The sequence below is a fragment of the Triticum urartu genome, chromosome 4 (genome assembly GCF_003073215.2).
Source record: "Triticum urartu cultivar G1812 chromosome 4, Tu2.1, whole genome shotgun sequence".
Classification (NCBI taxonomy): domain Eukaryota; kingdom Viridiplantae; phylum Streptophyta; class Magnoliopsida; order Poales; family Poaceae; genus Triticum; species Triticum urartu.
The window spans coordinates 419,541,688-419,557,388 of NC_053025.1; the positions used below are offsets into that span (position 1 = coordinate 419,541,688).

Below are 15,701 nucleotides of genomic sequence, written 5' to 3' on the forward strand. Positions count from 1 at the left end.
ATAGGTATGTTAAAATGTGCAGCTAGGCGTGTGGCATAGACGCCTCCAAAGATGGGACCCTTAGTACGGTTCATACTTAAACGTCTAGCAACAATGCCGCCCATACTAAAAGTGTTATCACTGTATAAACCTTGGAGCAAAATAATAATATCAAGGATACTAAGGTTTCCAGAGTTTCCGCGACCAATTAAGCAACGACTAGCAAATAGTGCAAAGTAACGTAAGGCAGGAAAATGTATGCTAGTAATTCGTGCATCGGAAACCTTCCTAGTTTCCCCTACAGTGATAGTATTAATAAATCCCTCCACGTCATCATGATGTGGTTCTTCTGTCTTGCCCCCAAAAGGGACTAAACAAATCCGACAAAAATTATAAAGTGACATCTCCTTATGCTCATCATATAAATGAAACTCCACCGTAGGTGACGAGTTCCTGGAATGGAAAAGAAAGTTTTGCACAAAGGTATTTGTGAGTAAGAGATACTGATCGCATTGGTCGTGGAGGAAAGCGGTGAGGCCTGCATTATGAGCCAACTCATGAAAAACTTCATAAATCCCGGCCGCTCTCAAGAAATCCTCAGAAGGCCATTCACACGCCCAAACCTCCGCGGTGCGCGGCAAATTATACTTAGGCTTCGGTGCCTTTTCCTTCGAGCTTTGGCTCGATGAGCCCCTCAATAATCTCCTCATCATTTTCTGAAAAATTCTAAAAAAATTTAGTAACTTCAAAATAAAATTAAACCAAACTCAATAATATTGATAGAAACTACTCCTACAAGTGCCTAGGGCCTATATCATGCATCAAAACTACTTTTGACCATATAAATTTGACATGCAAGCTCAAGAACAGGATCACCTAAGAAACACAAATTTGCAATGAATAAAGCACTAGAACAAAAACTGATTGGACCAATGGGGGAGTCACATACCAAAAAACAATCTCCCCAAGCAGTTTTGTGAGAGGTGCTTTGAGCAAGGAGATCGAAAATGGCAGCAAAACGAGCTTGGACTCGGGTTTGAGCTGGTTTTTCGTGTTTGGGGAAGGAAGATGAAGTGTGTGGCTGAAAGAATAAGTGAAGGAGGGCCACCGTGGGCCCACGATGCAGGGGGGCGTGCCCTCCACCCTCGTGGCAAGGTGGTTGGCCCCCTGGTGTGTTCTTTGTTCCATAAATCCTCCAATATTCTATAAAAAATCATATTTAATTTTCAGGGCAATTAAAGAATTTTTATTTTCAAAGTATTTTTATATTGCACAGATAATCAGATAATAGACAGAAAATTATTTATTTTATTTTATTTCAACTGAATAACAGAAAGTATAGAAAGGGTACAGAGGGTTGTGTTTCTAGTTTCATCCATCTCATGCTCATCAAAAGAAATTCACTAACAAGGTTAATCAAGTCTTGTTAACAAACCAATTCCGATTAACATAAAATCAGAGAAATTTAGAACTACGGCTTGCCGAACCCGGCAGGGTGCTGCCGGGTACAAGTCATATCGAACCCGGTAATACATTCATCAAAGCATTACAAATATATATATATATATATATAAATAGCATGATATTGCGGCCTGCCACACCCCACCCGGTCCCGTTTTAGCTAATCCGGTAATATACAATAGATATCTTGGAATTTTTAACGATCCAACATATGGTATATATTTATTGAGTCTAACAATCCAACACCTAGTAGTATTACTCAAAAAGCATAAGATAATATTTACTTACAACAGTAATGGTCCAATTCAAAACATCAAATCTCGTTACAGACCATCGGTGCATTTATTAACAATTGTAGCATGAAATACCTAAAGATCAAGGTTCCGTACTATATACCAAAAGCAGGCCATACAAGTTATTTATTTACACTGCTTTAATACAGCATTGTACTAAACTATGTAGTTGGCTATGAGTAGCTTGCTCCAAACACCTTGTCATCTGATTTGCTTGATATTGCGATGGACGCATCTATTGAAAGACATCTTGTGTTAGCCAAATTATGCATATAGTGTGTGTATGTATAGCAAGAAAACAATTTCATGCACTGGCCCCCTATGAAAGGTTTTGGGCAGTGGGTGATAGGTGGTCATCCTAATCCTTAAAAATGAAGACATGTACAAACTTCCTTAAAGTTTGGTAACTATTTCAGAGGGCATGGTTATGTCCATCCTAACTCGTGAGATCTTATGTGTTTTCAAATCACATTAGTTATTACTGGTCCTTTTCGTAACATAGTCAGATAAAAGTAAAAAGCACAAGATTATATGATAAATTCAAATACTTCTGACCAAATCCACGACCAGTTCAATGTTTGGCTTATAGAATGATTGGATACTACACCACTGATAGTTTTAATAACTAATATATGAGAAATTCAAATACTTTTGATTGAGTCCACAGTGAGTTCAATGTCTGGCTGACGGAATGATGGGATACTACACTACTTAAAATTCGCACTCAGTAAGACTTGAAGGAATATGATATGTTGTCACCAATTTACTTACTTACCCTCCTTCCCTGATGATGTGAAGTGTAGCAAAGTTTGGTGAGATTAGGCCTGAACAGATATAAGAAAAGAGCATGAGGAAGAACAAATAACATATACATCTTTTATCGACTTGTCATAGATAATGTAGGATAAACGAACTAAATGTGCTTTGAAAAATAATGTGAATTTCCACCACCTAAACAATTGAGAGATTAGTCATAATCCAAAAGCATTGTTCTCTATAGAACACTAATTAGACCATGTGAAATCAGAGCAAGAGTTTGACACGAACAATAGGCAACAAACTGGAGCTAACAATGCAATGTGGTCTAAAGAAGACAAATAGACAATGGATTGGCCAAGCTATTGACATCCCATGCAACATTTATCTGATTGTTCTTATTCTGTATGGGTAGTTGTAGACTGGAGCTAACAAAATTTAGGAATAACAGGCAGTGCATATATGTGAGTGATGGTCAAGCATAGCAGTTGAAGCATAAAGAGAGCATATTGGAGAGGAAAACACAATTTACGAACCCAGACTGAGCTGCGGGTGTTCATCCTACTCTACTGAAACAAATAAAAAAAGGGTAGGGTGTAGGATCTGCTATACCAAGGGCATGCAGAGGTAGCAGAAGTGGAGATCCTCTCAGCACGTGGTTCATGCCAGATCTCCTCACCCACCAATGGAAGGTGCTCGTCCAGAATAGATGGGGTGCCCAAGAATCAAGCGAGGAAGAAGACCACCGGGAGGATGGTAGTGAGCTCGCCCACCAAACCCTGGGTCAGGGCCTGGGGCAGCCCGGCGTGACGGAACCCACTAAAACATATAGGCCACCGTAGCGGCTTGAGAGGAGGGGCGACGGGGGATGGACCTCAGGCCACAATAGCAATAGAAACATAATCTGAAGCAAGATTGATCAGGTTGCTTTTTTTTTAACTGATTAAGAACTGCTACAATTTATGCTGCCAATGCATGGTTACATTGTAGTCAACAGGGACTGGTAATGAAATAAAGAAATGACTAAATTGTAGAGGAAGCTCATAACTAAAAGGAAACTGCAAGAAAAGTAACTACCTGAAGAAATAGGAACCACAACAACTATCTATATCAATTGCTCCCTCTGAATCTCTATCAATCATCTACTTCCTTTGGATGAATAGACGTAAATAACAACAAAATTCACCCTAGAAGAATAGAGTACAAAACAAATATAGTCAACAATCTAAAGGTACCACCGACAGTAAACATCATAGCAAATAAACACCATATAGAAGCATGACCCTTTATTAGAAAGTGTCGTGCGTGACCTATGACTGAAACTACAATCAGGATAAAGCACAAACACAAACGATGTAATAAACTGGGTGTTCCTGGGTGTTCACCATATTGTTTCCTATAAAGCAATAGTGTAGGTTGATTTTCTAATATATAACTTTCATACCATTGATTAGAGGCAATAATACAAAGTGATTTTCTAAATCGTTCATACCATTGATTAGAAGCAATAGTACAAACTGATTTTCTAAATCTTTCATACCATTGATTAGAATCAATAGTACAAACTGATTTTCTAAATCTATAGCTTTTATCACATCTTCACCAATTTCTTGGTACCATTTTTTCTATAGCACCCAGTCATGTTGATCCTCTATCTGTATATGCTTATCCATATCAGAAAGTCTAAATTCAACTAATTCAGTTAGGCTCTAATTGTCCAAATTTTAGCAGTCAATGCTATTAACTTTTCTTATATTGTATCCTGTGCTCTTAAAAGATGGCATCCAATCGGAGATGAGGATTGTGCGTGTGAGGGGGGGGGGACAAATCTTCTATATCTAAATAGGGGCACCCCACTAGCTGATTTTCCTGGCTTCTCGTGAAGCCACGTCACCCGAATTGTTTTAGCCATTGATGCAGTATCCCTCGACAGCCCGCAACCGTCTGATTAGGATCCATGTGCCAACTAAGTTAAGTTCTTCTTTATCTGTTTACCTAGACTGCACAAAAAATGGGCACATCCACCCAGCACCTACAAACTTATTTTCTCATGGATACCGAGTAACATGTTTGTTTGACTGACTAACGACGTGGATAACCGACACTTTTCAAAATGGACTTTGTACTTTAATTCAAACAACATATAGTCAACCACGCAACATCCTCTATTCTTCTTGCACATAGATAGGAAGAAGAAGAGAACAAAACTGTACCTGTCAATGCCACTTGCCACAACCACTATGTGCGACCCCACGCAGCGATCCAATGGAGATTAGCAACTGCGAAACAATATATAGATAGTAAAGAAACAACATACTGTTAATCAGTTAACATGAACCTAAGAAAAATGATAAAGAAGAGGAGAAAGAGGAAACAGAGAAATCAAAATCCTAGGAACAAATAACCATATGAGCAATAATGTTCCTATCAATCGAACCAGAATAAACATGAGTTAACCTTAGGAAAGGATATGAATAATTCAGACACACCATTGCAACATGTGAAAAATTATTCAGTACAACAGAATGGCGTAATCGAAGAGGGGCAGATAACACATAAAACAATGCATGTTTTATAGGCTAATTTATTTATCACAGGAGTGTAGCGGAAGTGGATGATTGCTAACAATAGCATGTCACTACAGATATATTTTCAAGCCAAATGAATATGTTCTACAAAAAAGCCAATTCAAGGCCCGACATTGATAAAGCTGCAGCGAATAAAGGGTTAAAAGATATAGCTTTCCATAAAGAGTATGATCATTGGGAAACCACACAAATATCAGTAAATTAGGCATTTTTAAATTTCCTCATGTGATACCCAATAAATTGCATACGTTCTTGTCTAGAGGTACCCACTCATATTGCAAGCAAGCCACCAACCAGCAATAACGTAGATTTGTGAATCCAAGTTGCCCAGATCAAAAAAAGTAGAGCAGGACCGATTAATGGTTCCTGGTATACCTTGCATGCCGGTGACACCATAGACCGTAAGGCTCGTGCATTTGTCGCTATGTGGTTGAGAAAAGCTCCCTACGCACGCTTGAATCCATTGCATGTCGAGAGTAAGCACGACACCATGTAGAGCGATTGATGAAACTGCAATCAAGTGGACAAATTTAATAGAAAATTCACAAGTATGTGCTCATGTATATCTATCATGTATCAAAGTATTTCTTCTTTTCTTATCATAATCAAACAAAAGCATAAGAAGACACGAGCTATTATATTCAGAATTTTATTCAAGACATGAGTAATCAAAATACTACTGAGCGCACAGTCAATATTAGGAAGTAAGCAAGTGTTGGTTACTTACTCTCATGGTAACTAAGAGTAGAGCAAAGCCTAATGGAATTTTGCCTGCACATCAACATGACAAAAACACAGAAAATGTCATATATACAAATAGAAGCATAATAAGTGGTTTTAGAAAATATATCAAGGTGCAAAGATAAATAGAACTACTTTCAATATATATAGTAGATGCCAATGCAAGGGACACACAGTTTGAACCTAATTAATTAGGTGGCAACACAGTGAGGCCAATCATTATATCAAATTGTGAGCCAAAGAAAGAAGGGAAGTAAGTTGTGATGGTTAAAGATACCTGAACTTCTTTCCTCTGTATCCACATGCAGTGCAGCAGCAACCATCTCCATGTGGCAGAGATTTTTTGCCACGTCTATTGCAGGAAACAAACCTCCATGACTCCCCGGGGACCATATTTTATGACGACAGTGCATCTGAAACCTTCAAGCTTCACAAGGAGAGGGAACAATCATTACATAGACCAACTGGGTGCATGCATAAGAACCAGCAAAGCATAGGAGATATGAACTAACCAAAACGGGTACGCTCTCAATGCACAGGGCTCAGCCAGTGTCTTAAGATCAATCTGGTTTGCAGGGATGTGCACCTTTGCTGGTTTGTTAGTAGCTTCAAGAAGTGCAAGTGGCTCGCCAGCTCAAATCGATCCATGAATCTTACAGAATCAAGACAGATTGGTAACTCTAATGACCTAACTTCCAAAAAATTGCTAACATGCATAAGTGGGATAGCGTATCAAAATAGGATCATACATGTGTTATACCTAACATATGCAAATATATTAGACTTGCATAGCTGGGAACTGGAAGATGTCATTAAGCTAAAACGGTAGCGAAGCCACCAAATCAGAAATACAATCAGTTCTAAAAGTTATGATTTTCTGTACTTTGTTCTATAGTCCTGTTATATATGATGATCTACTGATGGTCAAATGCAACAATGCTAGAAATTACTTTGCATCTGACTGAAATTTATTTAACCTCCCTAAAGCATGAACCAGGCCTGCTCTTAGGTACCAGCTTTGTTAGTCGAGCAAGTGCATGTATACTCTTTTTATGATTTCCTTCTGATGTCGGAAATATGGAGTTTTTACCACCTCACTCCCAAACAGCAGATACACAGTGGCAGGCAACATCATCTTGTGTTGTATTACTACCTTACTCTCACAGAAAGCACATACATCATGCTCATAAAAATATAAAGAGCCGGCGAAGCTTACATCAGCAATGGCACCAGGAATAACCACAGAAAGCTCATCTAAACTTTAAATTTCCCAAGCGTTTTCCTTTCTCTCATGAAGTTAAGCTTCAGTATTACTCTCACAGGAAGCACAAATCATCACAACAAATTAAACCAAGCTATGTGATGAGCACAACTACTTCAAAGTATAGGATATTTTCAAAGAAATTCTAATATGCCTTGGTTGTAATGATTAAGGAACAACCCCAAAACCACCAACACACACCAAACAAAGGACAAAAAATGGATATTAGATGAAGAATAATAGATATCAACACATAACAAGTAACGAAAAATAAAGCAGGGCGTAGTTTACCTTATGAACCAATCAACAACAGCAAGGTCCAACAGTTTCCAACAGTGAACAGGATTCCAAGACCACTTACAAACTGAAAGAAACAAACCAACAGAAAGTAAAAAGATAAAAAAACATTAACCAGGAACTATAAATTTGAGCACAACCATCTCAGAGAGTTGTTACTGGGGTCGTAGCATGAGTGAAAGCGCATTAGTATTATTACTTATACTCATACAACATTATTGTTTTAACTGAACTAAGCATCCGACAGTGTGTGAACAAACACCATTTTGACAAACCAATGACAAAAAAAACATTTTGGATCTACTGTTAACTCGATTCGGTTTCGAAGGTAATGCTGGTTCAAGTGAGCAGTGCAACCTGCAATACTCTGGGCATGAAAAGGACACACAAAATTGGCCAGTCACAATCATGTGTATGTGTGGCCCTTAAAAAACTGCAGTTTCAAATAGCAAAAGAGATTCGGTCTCAAACTGCAGTTTCAAATAGCAAATAAAAAATCATGTGTATGTGTGACCCTGAACGCCGTCCAACCGGCGAGGAACCGCGTCGGAGTTGCGCCTTGCACCGTCCCGCCGACGAGCACGAACGCATCAAACAACCAAGCGACTTGCACGGAATACATGTCAAACAATATAAATAATCAGATATGCTATCACAACAGGCGAATAGACATCTAGTATAACAGAACAATGTAATCGAAGCAGGGCTAGGCAATACAAAAAGCAATGCATATTTGATAGACCAGTTCATCTATCACTGGAACTGTAGAGTATCTAGATGACTGCTAATAATAGTACGTCACTGCAGATATATTTGTAGGTCAAATGGAATCTGTTTTGTTAAAAACCCAATTAATGGCCTGACTTTGATAAAGCCACAAGATGCTACAGGGTTAAAGGAGACGACGCGAAGGCGAGCACAGATGGCGGAGGCGGCGAGGTAATCTATTCAGGAACTAAAATAAATAAATTCCTTACCTACTGCATTTTGCAAACCATTCTCGTGATCGCCTTGGACAGAGGTTAATCAACATGGTGTATTGAAACCCAGTTATAATTTAAAAGATTCATATTGTGGACTGCCGAATGACTTATACACAGGTCAACCGACGTGGTTTACTGAACCTCAGTGATAACCTAAAAGATTCATATTGTGGACTATCAAACATAAGGAAGCTACAGATCCACACTCACCTAGGATGAACCGGGGCATGCCTATACATGCTCCATTCAAATGCTTAACGCTACACAGATCAAGATGGAAAGGAACAAATCAGGCAGAAATCAACTCACCCACATCACCAATATAAGAAACAAACCAAAGATATTTTCCCCCGATAGCACGAACCCGCAGCCACAGCACAAAAACCCTCCTAGAAATTGAATTTGGCATCGACCTGGACTGCGAGCTATGAGGAGGGCTGCTCGGAGATCATGTCTCCTCAGCGACACATGCCATCTTAGGGTGTCTAAACATCTCTCTCCAGGCCATAGCTGACACCACTACAAACAAAAGGGAAAGGTTTCAATGAGTACAAGTAAAGGAAAAAAAGGCCAAGAACAATTAAATAAGTGAATAGTTGCCATACTTTGAGGATACTCTAATCAGATAAAATGAAGCTAAATATGTAAATAAAAGTTTCAGACCTATCCTCTGTGCAATTATTAGAGTTGTTATTTTTAGTAAGCACAGTATCATTGGTCTCAAATTTGAATATCTGCTTCTGGCCTTTTGCAGCTGAATCGACCACAAAACAACAATCCAAAAATTTACCATTACCTCACATATATGTATAGTGGCAGTTCCAACTTTCAATGGTCAATGACAAATAGATAACATATCATTTGATGTTGCAATCAAAGGATAGTAAATTTTTATTTCCACAATCCCAAGATACATATGCATTAAATATTAGAACACGCTAAATTTTATAGTTACTCACTCCCTTGCAAAACTGGAAATAATCGCATACTGGTTCATGGAAGGACCACATCAATTATAATATCATGCTGCTAATAAATCCTTATTCGCCTTGCACTTCTCTTTGTTCCAGTTATCTCAGGACCAAAACAACATCCTCTAAGTAGAAACCCTATCTATACAATCAAATTAAGTATACTTAATAATGCACCAATTGTCGACCAAGGAAGTAACTAATGCACCAATTGAACATAGTAATGCACCAGCTTACTACCTTGTTGTCGACATTATCCGTGTCAGTGAGCCCATTGGATACTCTTTATTCTAGATCAAGATGTGCATTGATCTTTGCAGAAGTCTTGTGCTGGACATAAATAAAGTCCACCTAGTTTAGCAAGCTTCAAGCATTAAATGTGATGAACAGAAACAACAAGAGAGAACTTCTCCAACAACCTGAATACATCACATAGCAGAACAAAAAAATGATTAGCTACTTAAGGCAACAATTAGGGTAAACCAAGATAATGATTCAGTAGAAAAACACCAGGTCATACATTAGAAGACCAGATATATACTACTTTAGTAATATGGTAACCTATGCATCATACAAACACACACCCTGTTGATAAGAATTGCAAAAATGAGGGAGACCTTGTAGATTGATTCTCCTATGTTAAATTATCATTTATAACCCTATGGGTTACTAAGAAACATACAACCTATTGTTTATTTACATGTTAATTTGCACAGCCTGGAACTGTAGATTAAAATACCCTGCTATTTATATCCTTTTTGAGTTTAAATATCCTGCTAGTAAAAAGAGAACCTTGATCTAATTAATTAACCTAGAACAGAAAGTTAAAATACCCTACAATTGCTGTGAAAAAAGAACTTAGATCTAATCGAATAATTTCACCTTCCTATAGATAGGTATGGACCGTGGAGAACCTAGGCAACAGTTAACTATCCGCATGTACACTGCAACCTAAAAATGGCATCCCAAAGGGCATTAGCCTAAAAAGCAACTACACTCACGATTTAGCACGAGGTGATGCACCTCTATTAGCTGTTGACCTCGTCAAGTAAGCCATGAACCGTAGTGGAGATGGGCGCTGGAGCTGGAGGCAGCAGAGTTGTACAATCACCATTGTGACATTGTGAAGGCGACGACGACGGCTGTGTTGGCCATCAGATGTGCCGCACGCGCGAGCTCGATGGGGAGCAGCGGCGCAAGCGCCCACCACCGTCTGGTGCCCCTCCATGACTCGAGCACTCTGCGGGGTCGGAGCAGGAGGGCTTGGGAGCCGCCGACGTGCCCGGGGACGAGCTCGTGGACGGGGAGGGCGGGCGCCCACTCGCCGTCGCGCAGCACGGCAGCGTGGTCGGAGGAGAGGAGGCGCGGGACGGGTGGGGGGAGGAATCTCGCCCATGGCCTGCTGCTGCGCCGCCTTGCCCTGCTGCTGCTCCTCCCCGCTGCCGCCACCGTCGGGCTCCTCGTCCTCCCTCCGCTGCTGCTCATCGTCGTTGGGGGGGCTTTGTTGCGGCGGAGCTGGCCGCCGACGGCGCGGTTTGAGGAGGTGGGCGGCGGCGGCGGCGATGTGGGTGGGAGGACAGGAGGCGCGCGGGAGGAGAGGCGGCTGCGGGAGGGAGGGAGAGAGGAGGAGGCGGCTAGGTCTCCGCCACAGGAGCGCCCCCCTTTTATACCCCCACAACGCGAAATAACCAAAATGCCCTGGTGGGGCCATGGATATTGCATTCTGTTGCCATTGAAATTTTATCCGATGACCGAGGTTGATCCGGTAAATATCCAACGACCTACAACGATTTGGATCGAGATCCGACGGCCTGTATCGCAAGGAGATTTCGATCTGACGGTCCACAATCCAAACGCACGAGGAGGCTCCATTTTGCTTCAGACTCTAACAAGGGGGTACCATATTTCTTCTTGACAGTAGGAAGAGAAAATTCAAAACCTCCAAATATATTCGATGGAATTTTTCCGATAGAATTGATACTATGAATTTGAGGTTGTTTCCTCGGAAAGTGTACCGTATACTCATTACCATTAACATGAAAAGTGACATTGCCTTTGTTGCAATCAATAACAGCCCCTGCAGTATTAAGAAAAGGTCTTCCAAGAATAATAGACATACTATCGTCCTCGGGAATATCAAGAATAACAAAGTCCGTTAAAATAGTAACGTTTGCAACTACAACAGGCACATCCTCACAAATACCGACAGGTATAGCAGTTGATTTATCAGCCATTTGCAAAGATATTTCAGTAGGTGTCAACTTATTCAAATCAAGTCTACGATATAAAGAGAGAGGCATAACACTAACACCGGCTCCAAGATCACATAAAGCAGTTTTAACATAGTTTCTTTTAATGGAGTATGGTATAGTAGGTACTCCTGGATCTCCAAGTTTCTTTGGTATTCCACCCTTAAAAGTATAATTAGCAAGCATGGTGGAAATTTCAGCTTCCGGTATCTTTCTTTTATTTGTAACAATATCTTTCATGTACTTAGCATAAGGATTCATTTTAAGCATATCAGTCAATCGCATACGCAAAAAGATAGGTCTAATCATTTCAGCAAAGCGCTCAAAATCCTCATCATCCTTTTTCTTGGATGGTTTTGGAGGAAAATGCATGGGTTTCTGAACCCAAAGTTCTCTTTCTTTACCATGTTTCCTAGCAACAAAGTATTTCTTATCATAACGTTGATTCTTTGATTGTGGGTTATCAAGATCAACAGCGGGTTCAATTTCTACATCATTATCATTACTAGGTTGAGCATTATTATGAACATCATCATTAACATTTTCATTAGGTTCATGTTCATTACCAGATTGTGTTTCAACATCAGAAATAGAGATATCATTTGGATTATCAGGTGGTTCAGCAATAGGTTCACTAGAAGTTTGCACAGTTCTATCATTTTTCTTTTTCTTATTTTTAGAAAACCTAGGTGCATTAATATTATTTCTCTGAGAATCTTGCTCAATTCTCTTAGGGTGGCCTTCAGGATACAAAGGTTCCTGAGTCATTCTACCAGTTCTAGTAGCCACTTTAACAACATAATCATTTTTCTTACTATTCATCTCATTGAGCAATTCTTTTTGAGCTTTAAGTACTTGTTCTACTTGAGTGGTAACCATAGAAGCATGTTTGCTAACAAGTTTAAGTTCACCTCTAATATTAGCCATATAATCACCCAAGTATTTAATCATATCAGCATCTTGTTTTAATTGTCTACCAAAATAAGTATTGAAGTCTTCTTGCTTAAATATAAAATTATCAAACTCATCCAAACATCGACTAGCAATTTTAGTAGGAGGGATTTTAGCTTTGTCATATCTATAGAGAGAATTTACCTTTACTACCTGTGTCGGGTTATCGAGGTCTGGAGGTTCTTCAATACATAAAGGATTAAGATCATATATTTCTTCATCAGGCGGTAAATTAAGACCATGTATTTCTTCAATAGGAGGTAAATTCTTAACATCTTCAGCTTTAATACCTTTTTCTTCCATAGATTTCTTTGCCTCTTGCATATCTTTAGGACTGAGAAATAGAACACCTCTCTTCTTCGGAGTTGGTTTAGGAATAGGGTCATTAATTGGAGCAGGAGCTGGCTCAGGAGGTGCCCAATTATTTTCATTTGTCAACATATTATTCAATAAGATTTCAGCTTCATCCGGTGTTCTTTCCCTGAAAAGAGAACCAACACAACTATCCAGGTAATCTCTGGAAGCTTCGGTTAGTCCATTATAAAAGATATCAAGTATTTCATTTTTCTTAAGAGGATGATCAGGCAAAGCATTAAGTAACTTGAGAAGCCTTCCCCAAACTTGTGGGAGACTCTTTTCTTTAATTTGCACAAAGTTGTATATTTCCTTTAAAGCAACTTGTTTCTTATGAGCAGGGAAATATTTAGCAGAGAAGTAATAAATCATATCCTGGGGACTACGCACACAACCAGGATCAAGAGAATTAAACCATATCTTAGCATCACCCTTTAATGAGAACAGAAATATTTTAAGGATATAAGAGTAGCGAGATCTCTCATCATTAGTGAACAGGGTGGCTATATCATTTAATTTAGTAAGATGTGCTACAACAGTTTCAGATTCATAGCCATGAAAAGGATCAGATTCAACCAAAGTAATTATATCAGGATCAACAGAGAATTCATAATCCTTATCAGCAACACATATAGGTGAAGTAGCAAAAGCAGGGTCAGGTCTCATCCTAGCATTTGGAGATTGCTTATTCCATTTAGCTAATAACCTTTTGAGTTCATATCTATCTTTGCAGGCTAAAATAGCTAAAGAAGCATCTTGATCAAATAAATAACCCTCAGGAATAACAAGTGATTCTTCATCATCACTTTCATCTTCATAATCGGATTCAATATTTTCAATCTCTCTAGCCCTAGCAAGTCGTTTCTAGAGAAAATCACTAAGTGGAATAGTAGTATCAGGCATAGAGGTAGTTTCATCATAAGTATCATGCATAGCAGAAGTAGCATTATCAATAACATGCGACATATCAGAACAAATAGCAGAAGCAGGTGTAGGTGTCGCAAGCTTACTCATAACAGAAGGTGAATCAAGTGCAGAGCTAGATGGCAGTTCCTTACCTCCCCTCATAGTTGAGGGATAGATCTTAGTTTTTGGATCTCTCAAGTTCTTCATAGTGCCCAGCAGATATATATCCCAAGTGACTCAAAGAATAGATCTATGATCCCCGGCAACGGTGCCAGAAATTAGTCTTGATAACCCACAAGTATAGGGGATCGCAACAGCTTTCGAGGGTAGAGTATTCAACCCAAATTTATTGATTCGACACAAGGGGAGCCAAAGAATATTATCAAGTATTAGCAGCTGAGTTGTCAATTCAACCACACCTGGAAACTTAGTATCTGCAGCAAAGTGTTTAGTAGCAAAGTAATATGATAGTGATGGTAACGGTAACAAAAGAGTAATGAAAGCAAAGTAATGTTTTTGGTGTTTTGTAGTGATTGTGACAATAGCAACGGGAAAGTAAATAAGCGTAAACCAGTATATGGAAAGCTCGTAGGCATCGGATCAATGATGGATAATTATGCCGGATGTGGTTCATCATGTAACAGTCATAACGTAGGGTGACATAGAACTAGCTCCAATTCGTCAATGTAATGTAGGCATGTATTCCGAATATAGTCATACGTGCTTATGGAAAAGAACTTGCATGACATCTTTTGTCCTACCCTCCCGTGGTAGCGGGGTCCTAATGGAAACTAAGGGATATTAAGGCCTCCTTTTAATAGAGAACCGGAACAAAGCATTAGCACATAGTGAATACATGAACTCCTCAAACTACGGTCATCACCGGTAAGTATCCCGATTATTGTCACTTCGGGGTTAACGGATCATAACACATAATAAGTGACTATAGACTTGCAAGATAGGATCTAGAACTCTCATATATTGATGAAAACATAATAGGTTCAGATCTGAAATCATGGCACTCGGGCCCTAGTGACAAGCATTAAGCATAGCAAAGTCATAGCAACATCAATATCAGAACATAGTGGATACTAGGGAGTAAACCCTAACAAAACTAACTCGATTACATGGTGAATCTCATCCAACCCATCACCGTCCAGCAAGCCTATGATGGAATTACTCACGCACGGCGGTGAGCATCATGAAATTGGTGATGGAGGATGGTTGATGACGACGACGACGACAAATCCCCCTCCACGGAGCCCCGAACGGACTCCAGATCAGCCCTCCCGAGAGGTTTTAGGGCTTGGCGGTGGCTCCGTATCGTAAAACGCGATGATTTCTTCTCTCTTATTTTTTTCTCCCCAAAAGGAGTTATATAGAGTTGGAGTTGGAGTCGGGGGGTCTCCAGGGGGCCCACGAGGTAGGGGGCGCACCCTAGGGGGGCGTCCCCCACCCTCGTGAGAAGGGTGTGGGCCCCCTGGTCTTCATCTTTGGCGAGGATTTTTTTATTATTTATTGTAAGATATCCCGTGGAGTTTCAGGTCATTCCGAGAACTTTTGTTTTCTGCACATAAAACAACATCATGGCAATTCTGCTGAAAATAGCGTCAGTCCGGGTTAGTTCCATTCAAATCATACAAGTTAGATTCCAAAACAAGGGCAAAAGTGTTTGGAAAAGTAGATACGTTGGAGATGTATCAAGGGGACACGATGTTTACCCAGGTTCGGGCCCTCTCAATGGAGGTAATACCCTACTTCTTGCTTGATTGATCTTGATGATACGAGTATTACAAGAGTTGATCTACCACGAGATCGTAGAGGCTAAACCCTAGAAGCTAGCCTATGGTATGATTGTTGTTGTCCAACGGACTAAACCCTCTGGTTTATATAGACACTGGAGGGGGCTAG

General features: G+C 39.8%; 1 long non-coding RNA gene across 18 annotated transcripts; it reads right to left on the reverse strand.

Moving 5' to 3' along the window:
• Positions 1 to 1,633: 1,633 nt before the first annotated feature.
• On the reverse strand, positions 1,634 to 10,972 carry LOC125551844. 18 transcript variants are annotated; one of them, XR_007303257.1, is made up of 12 exons: positions 10,332 to 10,972; positions 9,571 to 9,749; positions 8,669 to 8,878; positions 7,371 to 7,443; positions 6,331 to 6,470; positions 6,096 to 6,245; positions 5,805 to 5,848; positions 5,453 to 5,587; positions 4,703 to 4,768; positions 3,102 to 3,393; positions 2,509 to 2,557; positions 1,634 to 1,968 (listed from the first exon to the last, which is right to left on the reverse strand). It is a non-coding gene; the product is annotated as an uncharacterized LOC125551844 (long non-coding RNA). The 18 variants fall into 18 exon arrangements; XR_007303255.1 differs by having other exon boundaries at positions 6,331 to 6,506; XR_007303254.1 differs by having other exon boundaries at positions 6,331 to 6,506; positions 7,371 to 7,982.
• Between the last annotated feature and the right edge of the window lie 4,729 nt (positions 10,973 to 15,701).